The following is a 12,260-nucleotide window of genomic DNA, read 5'->3' on the forward strand; positions in this document are numbered from 1 at the left end:
TAAACATGACAAGGATGCAAGAGAAGAAGTCTGTGGTTGCTTTGTTGGCTTTTCTGCAAGTCTGGAATGGCTTTGAGGGCAGGCAAAGTGTGGTGTGCTTATCTCAGAGAAAGTCTCAGTGTTGTGAAAGTTCAAAATCTTCATTAGGGCTTAAAATATGATATTATGTTCATATAGTACAGGTATAAAAGACATTTTGAAATTACTTTCCAAAGTAATTTTAGAAAAGTTTGCAATCTGTTATTTATTTATTTATTTATTCTCACCCAAGGACATTTTTCATTGCTTTTAGAGAGAGAGAAAGAGAGAAACATTGATTGGTTGTTCTCATTTGTGCCCCAACTGAGGACTGGACTGCAGTCTGGTTATGTGCCCAACCAGGAATCAAACTCACAACTTGTCAGTCTACAGGATGATACACCAACCAACTGAGCCACACTGACCAAGGCCATAATCTGTTTTTCTTCTCCAGCAACCATAACCACAGGTTTTATCCGCTGTAAATATCTTAATTTTTTCTTTTTGTTGCTGCTTAATGATGTTTTCTGAGAGAAAACAAATTTTTATATATCTGTATGTCTCACTTAAATAGGTTCTAGAATGGTTTATGCAAATCAGAAGAGAACGTCTCCCCACGCCCCCCGACTCTGGTAAATAAGTGCATTTCAAAAGTGTATAAAGCAATAACAAAAATTTATTGCAATATCCACAGAAGCCCCATTATAATGAGAAGTTGCCTTCAAAAGAATTTAGTACTTTGCTTTTCGGATAAAATTTAGAGAACAATGTGGTAATTTTCATTGAGTTCCACAAAGGTAAATATGTTTTTAGGTAGTCCAGAAATCAGAATTAGTAAATTCTAAAACCACAAAAAATGTCTTTCTGAACCCAAAACTTTTCTCATTTTATTTTTATTTTTATTTTTAGTACTTAGGCAATATATATTCATTATAGAAAACAGAGATAAACAGAATGGGAAAAATCACTTGAATTTCTACCATCTTCTGGAGCAGGGATCCTCAGCTTCCGGGCCTCAGACCAGTATAGACCTGGGCCTGTTAGGAAATGGGCCACATAGCAGGAGGTGAGCTTGAATGTAAGACACTTGAATCATCCCAAAACCATTCCCTTACCCCCAGTCCCAGGAAAAATAGACTTTCATGAAACTGGTCCCTGGTGCCATAAAGGTTGGGAACTGCTGTTCTAGAGAAAAGCACTGTAAATTTTTTAGTGTAAATACATATATACATTTTTCTATATTGATGTAACTTTTACTTAACACTGAACATAATAACCTGAAAATGTTCCCTTGTCACTATGTATAGGTCTATTTTGATATTTTTGATGATTGTGCATAATATTTAATTGAATGGATAAGAGTTAATAAACTCACATTGATGGACATTTGAGAAGCTTCTAGTTTTGCTGCTATAACCAATGCTAAAATGAACACACATACATCTATATCTGTATATCTGTACATATCTGTCTTTACACACAAACATGATTATTTCCTTAGAGTAAGCTCTTGAAAAAAATTAAAAAATAAAACTTAGAGAACTATAAAAATAATTTCTGGATTAAAGAACATGCATATTTTGACATATAGGAACCCTCTTAACCAAATAGACAAGAACTGGTAAAGTGCTTATTAATCAAAATAGCTAAAGAGGGGAATCACAAAAGTATTTTATTATATATAAACACACATATACACATATATTAAGCATTCTATTTTGACTTAAATTTTTTAATGCTTATTTATGGACTAATTTAGATAAAATTTTTATTTTTATTTATTTTTAATATGCTTTATTGATTATGCTATTACAGTTGTCCCAATTTCTTTTCCCTTTGTTCCTCTCCACCCAGTGACATCCCTCCCTCCAGTTGTCCGCCCCACCTTAGTCCATGCCCATTGGTTGTGCATATAGTTCCTCTAAACATCTTCCTATCTACTCCACTCGCTCCTACTATGCTTCTTAATTCCTGTACCATCTCCCTCCCTTTCCTCCCTTCCCCCTCCCCGCAAACCTTCCCCCATAATGTTCCCCATACCTATAATTCTTTTCCCACTCTCGTTGCCTACTTAGTTTGCCTTTGTTTCAGTCCCCTAGCTTCTGTTGTTGGTTGTTGTGATACAGCTTTCATTTTAATGTTCATAGTTTTGATCCTCTTTCTCCTAAACAAGTCCCTTTAACACTTCATATAACAGTGGTTTGGATCTGATGAACTCCTTAAGTTTTACTTTGTCCTGGAAGCACTTTCTCTGCCCTTCTATTCTGAATGACAGCTTCACTGTATAGAGTAATCGTGGTTGTAGTTTTTTGCTTTTCATTACTTTGAATATTTCTTGCCAGTCCCTTCTTGCCTGCAGAGTTCCTTTTGAGAAATCAGCTGATAGTCTTATTGGGACCCCTTTGTAAGTAATTATCTTCTTCTCTTTGGCTGCTTTTAAGATTCTCTCCTTATCCTTAATTTTTGACATTTTGATTATAATGTGTCTTGGCATGGTTCTCCCTGGGTCCAGTTTTTTTGGAACTCTCTGTGTTTCCTGGACCTGTAAGTCTATTTCCTTCCCCAAGTTAGAGAAGTTCTGCTTCATTATTGTTTCACATAATTTTTCCATTTTTATTTCTTCTTCTTCACCTTCTGGCAACCCTGTAATTTGGATGTTGGCCCTCTTATAGCTGTCCCATAGATTTCTGAGCCTCTCCTCATTTTCCTCACTTTTTGTTTCCTCTTTCTGCACTGATTGACTGTTTGTTCCTTCCCTATGTTCTGATTTCTTGATTTGGTCCCTGTTTTTCTTGCCTTCACTACTAGTTTCATACGTGTTTTTGTTCATTTCAGCAGGACTAGCCTTCATTCCTTCCCTGTCTTGTTTAAGACCTGCTGTTAGGTCTGTAAGCACTTTTATAAGCAAAGCTCTGAACTGTGCCTCAGAAAGATTTCTTATCTGCTGTTTCTTTAGAATAGAAGTTTGCCGTCTGGTCAGCTGGGTCACTGGGATCTCTAACATGATCTGTGCCATCCTGAACAGTTTTGTGTTTACCTTTGCTTCTTGGGCAGGGCTGTCATACCTCTTATGCTATAGGGGGTGGAGTCCTGTGCACTCATCACAACCAGGCATTTTCTGCGGGGGTGGGCGTCCAAGATGGATTCCTGCCGTTGAATCTCTGCTGAGAGTCTGGGAGCCTCCTCCTCCATCCCCAACCCCACCGGGCCTCACAGTCCAAGGCAATGAGGCTCTGCCTTCCCTGGCTCTGGAATCGCAAGCTGATGGGTCTGGTCTGCAGCCAGGGGTGCTCCCCAGGCGCTTCTTGTTTCCCCTTAAATACGGGTGTCTGTGCTTACCACTGTCCTGCCTCCATTACTGCTGCTGCCTCAGACAACACAGCTTGACCTCTCCTCCCTGGCTTTGCCCCTCCTATCTGTCCGGATAAGCACCAGTTCTTTATAACTTCATACATTCGACTTCCATTTATTTTCTGGAACTTCTGGTTATTGCTGGTTTTGTGGTAGTTGTAGTCCTTCTTAGTTGTGGAGGGAGATGGAGCGTGTCAGGCTAGGTCTCCATCTTGGCTGGAAGTCTCCTGTGTTTGCTTTGGTGTCCCAGGCAGAGCTGTCACTCCTACTACATTGTAAGGGGTGGAGCCTTAGGTATTCGTCAGTAACAGGCAACCTGTTTCACCACGTTGTGGCGCTGTATGCAGGGGAGGGGTCTGAGAAGGAATAATGCCGCCTGCCCAGCACTCGCCCCTTTCCCAGGCACCTCTCCCACTTCTAAACCAGACTGGTGCCCCTCCAGCTGCTGTCCCGGACATCGTTCCCATAGCGGGTCAGTCTGCGGACGTTCTAGGGCCATGGGGGCCCTTTAAACAAGTGGACTGTGCTGAGACCCGCAGTTTCTGCCTCCGTCTGAACCCCAACTGGTTTGCACACTCAAAAGCAATGAGGCTTGATTTTCCCTGGAGCTGTGACAGTGAGCTGCTCTGGTGAGGAGCTGGGAGTGCTCCCCAGGTGTCTCTCCTGACTTTTTAAAACGTGTAACTGCACTTTCTGCTGGCTTGCTGCTGTTGCCACTGCTGCCACCACCACGCCTTGTCCTCTCCGCCCCTCCTCCCTGTCTGGATGAGTATTTCTTTTTTATATCCTTGTTTGTTGGACTTCCATGCACTTTGATTTTCTGGAACTTATGGTTGTTTCTAGTTCTGAGGTAGTTGTATTCCTTCTTAGTTGTGGAGGGAGATGCTGCATGTCTGTCTACACCTCCATCTTGGCTGGAAGTCCTAGATAACATTTTAAAATTTCTTTTTAGAACTAAGGATTTTGTTGTTGACAATGGAACCCTTGATAAAATTTGTATGTAATCTTTCTTAAATAAATGACATCCATAATGAATTGTTTAAGGTTTTTAGTTTTCCTTTTTTTAAGGGAAAGCAATAACTGAAAACACTTTGACAATTTTTTTATGTGTGTGAGATGCCTTTAGAATCTATCAAAAGCATTTAAATTAATTTTTCTTGAAACAACGTTTCTTTTACATAATATAGGTTAAATAACATAATTACAAAACAAGTGCAATTGGTACAAAAGTTTTTAAAATATATTTTGTTTTTAATTACTGTTGACATATTGTACAATATTATATTAATTTTAGGTTTACAACCCAGTGAAAAGACATTTATATAACTTACTAAGGGATCACCTTGGTAAATCTAGTACCTATCTGACACCATACATCATTATTACAATATTATTGACTACATATTCTATGCTATACCTTACATTCCTGTAGCTATTTTATGATTATCAAATAGTGCTTCTTATTCCCTTTACTTTTTTCACCCAGACCTCCAAATCCCATCCCCTTTGGCAACTGTCAAAATGTTCTCTGTGTCTATGAGTCTACTTCTGTTTTGTTTGTCCATTTATTTTATTCTTTAGATTCTGCATATGAGTGAAACCATATGGTATTTCTCTTCTTGTGACTTATTTCACTCAGCACATTACCCTCTAGGTCCATCCATGTTGTCACAGATGGCAAGATTTCATTCTTTTTTATGGCTGAGTAATATTCTATCATATATATATATGTATATATATATATCGTCGGCAGCCGTCCGTCTCGAGAGACGATGGTGTAGCTTCTTAAGAGTCTATCTGCACCGCCGAGAATGGCTGTGCAGTCCGACTCGAGAGTGACACGGTATCTGTCTCCTCCCGTGTTGAATCGACATCTTGTGATGAAGCTACAGAGCCTGGGCAGGGTGATATGGAGGGTCTGCTGTTGCCCATGCAGCAGACCCCCCCTCTCTTCGCAGCTGAAGGACCCAAGGGAAAGACGGAGTCAATACAGCTTGGCTTCAGGTGCGCCGCAGGAGTTGCCGGTGTTGACTACAACGTCAAACCGCCTTAGGGACTCCGGCTCCGGATTTTCTGTCGGGGTTTACTCCCTTAGCCTTTCCCCTGAAGAGGTATGCCGCAAGGCAGTGGAGGTTTTTTGGAATCAGAGTTTTCCTTCTCTGATGTGCCCTGACTGGAAGATCGAACCAGCGACACTTAGCTCGCAGGCCGACGCTCAATCCACTGAGCCAAACCAGCCAGGGTAATATATATATATAAATCACATCTTCTTATCCATTTATCTATTGATCTATTGGTGGGCACTTATGTTGCTTCCATGCCTTGGCTATTGTAAATAATGCTGCAATAAGATATGGATGCATATGTCTTTATGAAGTTGTGTTTTGGGTTTCTTTGGATAATATCAGAAGTGGAATTTCTGGGTTCTTCTTTGTCTCTTGTTATAGCCTTTATTTTAAAGTTTATTTTATCTGGTATAAGTAGTGCTACCCTAAATTGTCCTTTTTTAAAAAAAATTTCTATTTTCATGAAATATCTTTTCTATTACTTTGCTTTTAGTCTGTGTATGTCTTTTGATCTGAAGTGAGTCTTTTGTAGACAGCATATGTATGGGTATTATTTTCTCTCCCATTGAGCCACCCTGTGTCTTTTTACTGGAATACTTAATCCATTTGCATTTAAAGTAATTATTGATAGATATGTATTTATTGCCATTTTATTATTCATATTTTTATCCTCCCCCCTTTTTCTTCTTAAATAAGACCCTTTAACATTTCTCGTAATGCTGATTTAGTGATGATAAACTTTTTAAGCTTTTTCTTGTATGGGAAGCACACTATCTGTCCTTTCATTCTAAATGATAGCTTTGCTGGATAGAGTAATCTAGGTTGTAGGTCCTTGCTTTTCATCATCTTGAATACTTCTTGTCAGTCCCTTCCTGCCTGCAAAGTTTCTTTTGAGAAATCAGCTGATAGTCTTACAGTAACTCTTTTGTAGGTAACTCTCTGTTTTTCTCTTGCTGCTTTTATGATTCTCTCTTTATCTTTAACCTTTGGCAAAGATGCAGATTCTTTTTCTTAAGTTTATATTTTGTTATTGTTCTGTTATAGTTGTCCTGTTTCCTTCATTGCTCTCTCCCACACTGCCCAACCCTTCTCCTATAGTCAACCCACTCCCCGGTGTCCATGTCCATGGGTCATTTATACTAATTCCTTGACTAAACCCTTTCCCTTCTTTACCCCCTTCTCCCCTCCCTACTACCCCCTGGTTACTTTCATTCTGCTCCTTGTTAACTTGCCTCTGGTTCTATCTTGTTCATTTGTTTGTGTTGTTCAGTAGTGGGTTCTATCTTGTTCATTTGTTTGTGTTGTTCAGTAGTGCCCTGTGTTAGGTGATATCATATGGTATTTGTCTTTCACTGCCTGGCTCATTTTGCTAAGCATAATACTTTCCAGTTCCATCCATGTTGTCGCAAATGGTAGGAGTTCCTTCTTTTTTTCTGCTGCATAGTATTCCATCATATAAATGTACCACAGTTTTTTCATCCACTCATCTACAGATGGGCACTTAGGCTGTTTCCAGTACTTGACTATTGTGAATAGTGCTGTTGTGAACATTGAGGTACATAGGTTCTTTTGACTTGGTATTTCAGGATTTATGGTATGATCCTAGCAATGGAATTGCTGGATCAAAAGGCAGCTCCATTTTTAGTTTTTTGAAGAAATTCCATACTGTTTTTCATAGTGGCTGCACCAGTCTGCATTCTCACCAACAGTTCACTAGGGTTCTCTATTCTCCACATCCTTGCCAGCACTTGTTGTTGGTCGATTTGTTGACAATGGCCATTCTTACCAGCGTGAGGTGGTATCTCATTGTGGCTTTAATTTGCATCTCTCTGATGGCTAATGATGTTGAGCATTCTTTCATATGCCTTTGGACCCTCTGTATGTCCTCTTTGGAGAGGTGTTTGTTCAGGTCTTTTGCCCATTTTTTAATTGGATTGTCTGTCTTCTTGGTGTTAAGTTATAAGTTATATGACATGCATATGAGTTCTATGCACTCTGTACATATTTTGGAGATTACCCCTTATCTGACATATCACTGGCAAATATGTTTTCCCATACTGTTGGTTCCCTTTTCATCTTGCTGATGTTTTCTTTTGCTGAGCAGAAACTCTCTAGTTTCATGTAGTCCCATTTGTTTATTCTTTCCTTTATTCCCTTTGCTCTAAGAAATGTATTGGCAAAACTATTGTTACATGGGAAATCAGATTTTCCTGCTTATGTTTTTGTCTAGGACTTGTATGGTGTCATGGCTTACATTTAAGTCTTTGATCCATCTGGAGTTTATTCTGGTGTATGGTGTAAGTTGGTGGTCTAGTTTTATTTTTTTGCATGTGTCTGTCTAGCTCTTCCAGCACCATTTGTTAAGAGGCTATTTTCACTCCATTTTATGTTCCTTCCTCCGTTGTCAAATATTAGTTGACCATATAGACCTGGGTTTATTTGTGGGGTCTCTAATCTGTTCCATTGTTCTATATGTCTGTTCTTATGCAACCTGTTCCAGGCTATCAGCAATCTACCACCTTTGGCTGTCTCCTTCAGTTGTTAATCTAGTCACTCTGTAATCACCAGTCAGGCTTAAGCACCGCTTGTTGGGGCAGAGTTATTCCTGCAAGCAGAGCTATTGCTTCCCCTCAGGCTGATGCTACTTGGAGGAGAATGCTCTGCCAGAGCAAGATGGCTCCTGCATATAGGGGATGAGTCAGCACTGGAGTCCCTTCAGCTGTTCCCTCAGTTCTCTCCCCAAAGCCACTGCCTCAAACTCTCCTCAAGCATCTCTAGTCCATTCTGCCCTCCCTCTGGTGGAGCCCAGGGTAAGTGGGTGCCAATGAAATTCTGTGCATTGCCCCTTTAAGAATCCCTCTGTGCCTCTAGCCATCCCTCTCAGGCCAGCAAAAATAAATAAATAAATAAATAAATAAATAAATAAATAAATAAATAAAATAAAGAAAAGAAACAAAAACCCTGTAGCTTTTCGCTTTTTACAGCTGGATGCTATCTGGTTTATTCCGGGCTCTGATGCTGTAGGCTGGGGAGCCCAGCTTGGGGTTTAGACCCTTCACTTCTCTGATGGAATCTTCGAGGCACTGAACTATTTCTCCACACCTTCCTCTGCTACCCGTGGGGCCCACCCAGCCCTCTTGTGTCTTCTCTGCACTCTGTACTAGTCACATTGCGATGAAACAGTTTCTTTTGTCTGTCCATGGTTATAAGGCTTCTCACTAGCTAGTGTTCAGTTGGTTGTTCTGGATGATTTCTACACAATTAAGTTGTAATTTCAAATTGGTCCTGGGAGGAGGTTAGTGTAGCTTCCACTTACTCCTTGGATCCGCCTCCCCCCATAATTACAAAATGCAGATTCTTGACACACCGTTCTAATAGATTCTCATCTGGAACATGTCCAAAGAACCCACAGACTGTTAACCAAGCATTTCTTAAGCAGAGTTCATTCAGAATATTTAACTCAAGGATGAGGTTCTATGATTCTCATTTGTCCACAGTCTTCTAACAAAATTTGGTTAAGATAACAATAACCCATATAGGTCATTTTTTCCCTTTGATCCAATGTATTATTTTTAGAAAAACGACTCTAGGGAAACAGTTTTCTCTCTCTCTCTCTCTCTCTCTCTCTCTCTCTCTCTCTCTCTCAGAACTCTCTTGGTCCAGCTTTTCTATGATAGAGATTTTGACAACCTAATAAATTTCTTTTTAAAAATGAAGCTAACTGTTTTTAAAAGTCCTAATATATCTTAGCAATAGGGGGTTGATCCTAAGAAGCACACCACATAGGTTTTTCACAGAGTTGGATTAGGATTCATAGGTAAGTCAGATTCTTCACTATGCACTGTATTCATTTCCGAGGGATAACTTTTCCTTAGTTTTTACACAAGCACTTTGCTATTAAGTTGAATTTAAATAAACTCACAGACAGGTAAGTGAAGAAATTTGTTCTCTAGAAATCATGTCTCTAATAAGTCAACAATACTAAAACCTGATTTTTTTTTTCTTTATATAAACAGTTTATTCTAAACAGCAACACAGACAAAACACCATATAAATCCAAAGGAAGTGATGTGGAAACAAGAGGCTGGCTGACTTTGGCTCTGAGGCTCATAGCAACACAACCCAGGTTCTGCAGAAAGGACAGAGGCGCGAGGGCAGGGGACAGGCTGATGTCTTTTTCATACAGCCAGCTGGAGGCTAGTGTAGCTCTGAGAGAGGGAAGCAAGCCTGCACCCATTAGCAAAGGGAACTAGCTCCTCAGGGACTCTTAGAAGTATAAAAGTTTATAATTTTACAGCAGTTGAAATACCGACATCAATATTAAAATAAAAGCAAGTTTTACATAACAATAAAAAATACAAAAGCTATAGGAAGAGACCCTGTATGAAAAACCGGGCAATTCAGCAAGTGGAGATCTGTGTACCAGTGGTGGAAATGGAAAATGGCGCCCACCTGCCTCCCCTAAGTGACTAGTAATTGTATAGAGCAATGCTAGATCTGCAAATGTTGTAAACAAGTTCTTGCCAAACCAATTCCTTCTTTTTGATGTTGCCGCAGGTCGCTGCTTATGAGGGTGCAAACCTCTTGGCTTGTGCTCGAACCCTTCTCTCATATTCCACTCTGTTTTGGCAGTAAATTGTGTAGGCCTCTGCTTGAGCTGGATCTTGGCTATTTGGTTCAGTTAGAAGTTCCTGTATTCCTCCTCATAAGATCTGCTTAATAGTGATGGGTGGCCTCCAGTCCTTATCTTTCTCGAGGATAGATAGGCACGCAGTGCTTGAAGGGTACATGTTGGAATGAAATTACAGTGGTTCAAATTTGCATTTCAGAGGTGAGCATGGACAGTCATCTTTGAAGAGCATCCGTAGTTTATACAAGCCTCCTTCCCAAGGGGTCCCTTTCTTTCCTGGAGTGGCGCACTCCCAGTACATGAGGTTCATCGTGCCATCGGGATTTTTTTGTTGGGATAGCCACAATACCAAATGGGTGGTCTTTTCTCCAAGCTTTCCTCTCCTGGGCAAGTCTGCTGAGGGCGATCCCCAACATATTCAAAATCCTAGGGCGTCCGAGGCCCAGCGAGCAAGGTGGACGAGGCTGTGGCCACTAAGGCGGTGTTGAACCTCCTTTGTCTCAGGACTACCCTCCCGAGCCTGCTTTGTGCGCAGCCCCAGCGCTCCGATTACCCCGGTGAGGTGCTGGGCGGGGCCTGCAGAGGCTGTCAGCCACAGGCCTGTTCCTCGGGATGCTGCCACAGCCTTGTGTTCCCATTGGCGCTGGCCGCTGCACCCTGTGCGACGCTCTAAAACCTGAATTTTTAGTGAGGAGGAGATAATGCTCATTATCCCCCAAAGAACACCAACAGCAATAATAACAGCAACAGCAGTAGTAGCAAAATACTCATTTCTTTTGCACAATAGAAAATCAGAGTTAATTTACTAATACCTGTAAAGGTTTAAGAATTTAATTAATCTTGATTAAACAGTAGTATAGCTACCCAGGGTCTTGCAGAGAAGAGTGAGGTTGAGGGGATATATATCAGGTTTTTTTATTATTTTGTCAGTGTTGAGGAAATGGTAATCAGCTGCAGAGGAAGATGATTTTCTTACTAGGGTGAATGTTTCTGAACTTTCCTTGCCAACGTAGGACACTAGGACACTGAATTAGAGTGGAGAGGAAGGTCTGGCTTGCTAAAGTTAATGGATGTTAGGAAGAGAATGCCCAGAGGTCAGTGTAAAATTGCAGTGGTCTCATTTGAAGGTGCCTGAGGCTTCCATTTGCGAGTAAGGCAGAAACTGTTAAAGGCCCCAGCCTTATCAGAGAAATGAGCATTTCTCTGAAAGTCCAGGGCTCCAGTGAAGAGTACATTTGTTGAGGGATCACCAAAAGAGTGGGAAAAAAGAGCTGGTATTAGATGGTATTTTAGTAAAGTTTAACAGGTAAGAAAACTAATATTTATTGAATGCTTTCCTATATACTTCAATACATCTTCCCATTTAACATGATCATCATCCCCCAAACAATTAAAAGGGTTGCAGTAAAATGCAACAGTTTTATAAAGCTTGCTTTTGCATCGATAGTATGAGATGTTCTAGATGAGAGAATTGGTTGATGTCAGATAGTGACATGTATCAGGTGTCATAGTCCTTAGTTCATGGATGTACTCACAAAGACCCTTTTCTTGACCAAATGCAAGCTCCTCTGAGCCTGTTTTTCCCCTATGCCTCAACCTTGGCCTAAAAGCCTGCAGGGTCTCAGCACAAAAAGTTTCATTACACTCCCACCTCCTCCTCCTGTTTCTAACAGCTCAAGTCCATATACCTGGGATGATCAAGCACCCTCTAAATTCTTGCCTGGCAAATCTCATGTCTGCCAAAAGAATTTACTATTTGTTTCAGTTAACACTTGTCTCTCAGTCTCCCTTGAGGGCAGGAGCCTGACTTCAATAAATACCAGTTGAAAAACTCAAATGGCTTAATCACATTGACCAACCTCCCTACCTGCTTTTTGTAGTTTCTCACTGCCTTAATTCTGTTGAACTATGTATTCTCTCTTCCTACTTCCTCAGTCCCCTTTCAAGACACACAGTCACTTCTATATGAATCAATGTTGAGCTTGTTTTACACTGGACTCTTCTCTGCTGCACAAGCTACTGAGTAAATCTGTCTTTATTGCCTTAACAAGTGTCCAGCCATAAATCTGAACAGTGTCAGCTCTTTTTGACAGTTTTCATATTAAGTTTGAATGGTTCTAATTGTGAGATCTCCCCTACCCGAACCCACCCCATTTGTGCTATGGCTATACCAGACCTAGCTTCTGTGCTTTCTC

At 40.6% G+C, this 12,260-nt stretch overlaps 1 pseudogene; it reads right to left on the bottom strand.

Annotated features, from left to right (window-relative positions):
* Positions 1-9,944: 9,944 nt before the first annotated feature.
* Positions 9,945-10,481, bottom strand: LOC150013025 (SUMO-conjugating enzyme UBC9 pseudogene; annotated as a pseudogene).
* Between the last annotated feature and the right edge of the window lie 1,779 nt (positions 10,482-12,260).

The sequence above is a fragment of the Furipterus horrens genome, unplaced genomic scaffold (assembly GCF_987537825.1).
Source record: "Furipterus horrens unplaced genomic scaffold, mFurHor1.1.pri manual_scaffold_4, whole genome shotgun sequence".
Taxonomy (NCBI): Eukaryota; Metazoa; Chordata; class Mammalia; order Chiroptera; family Furipteridae; genus Furipterus; species Furipterus horrens.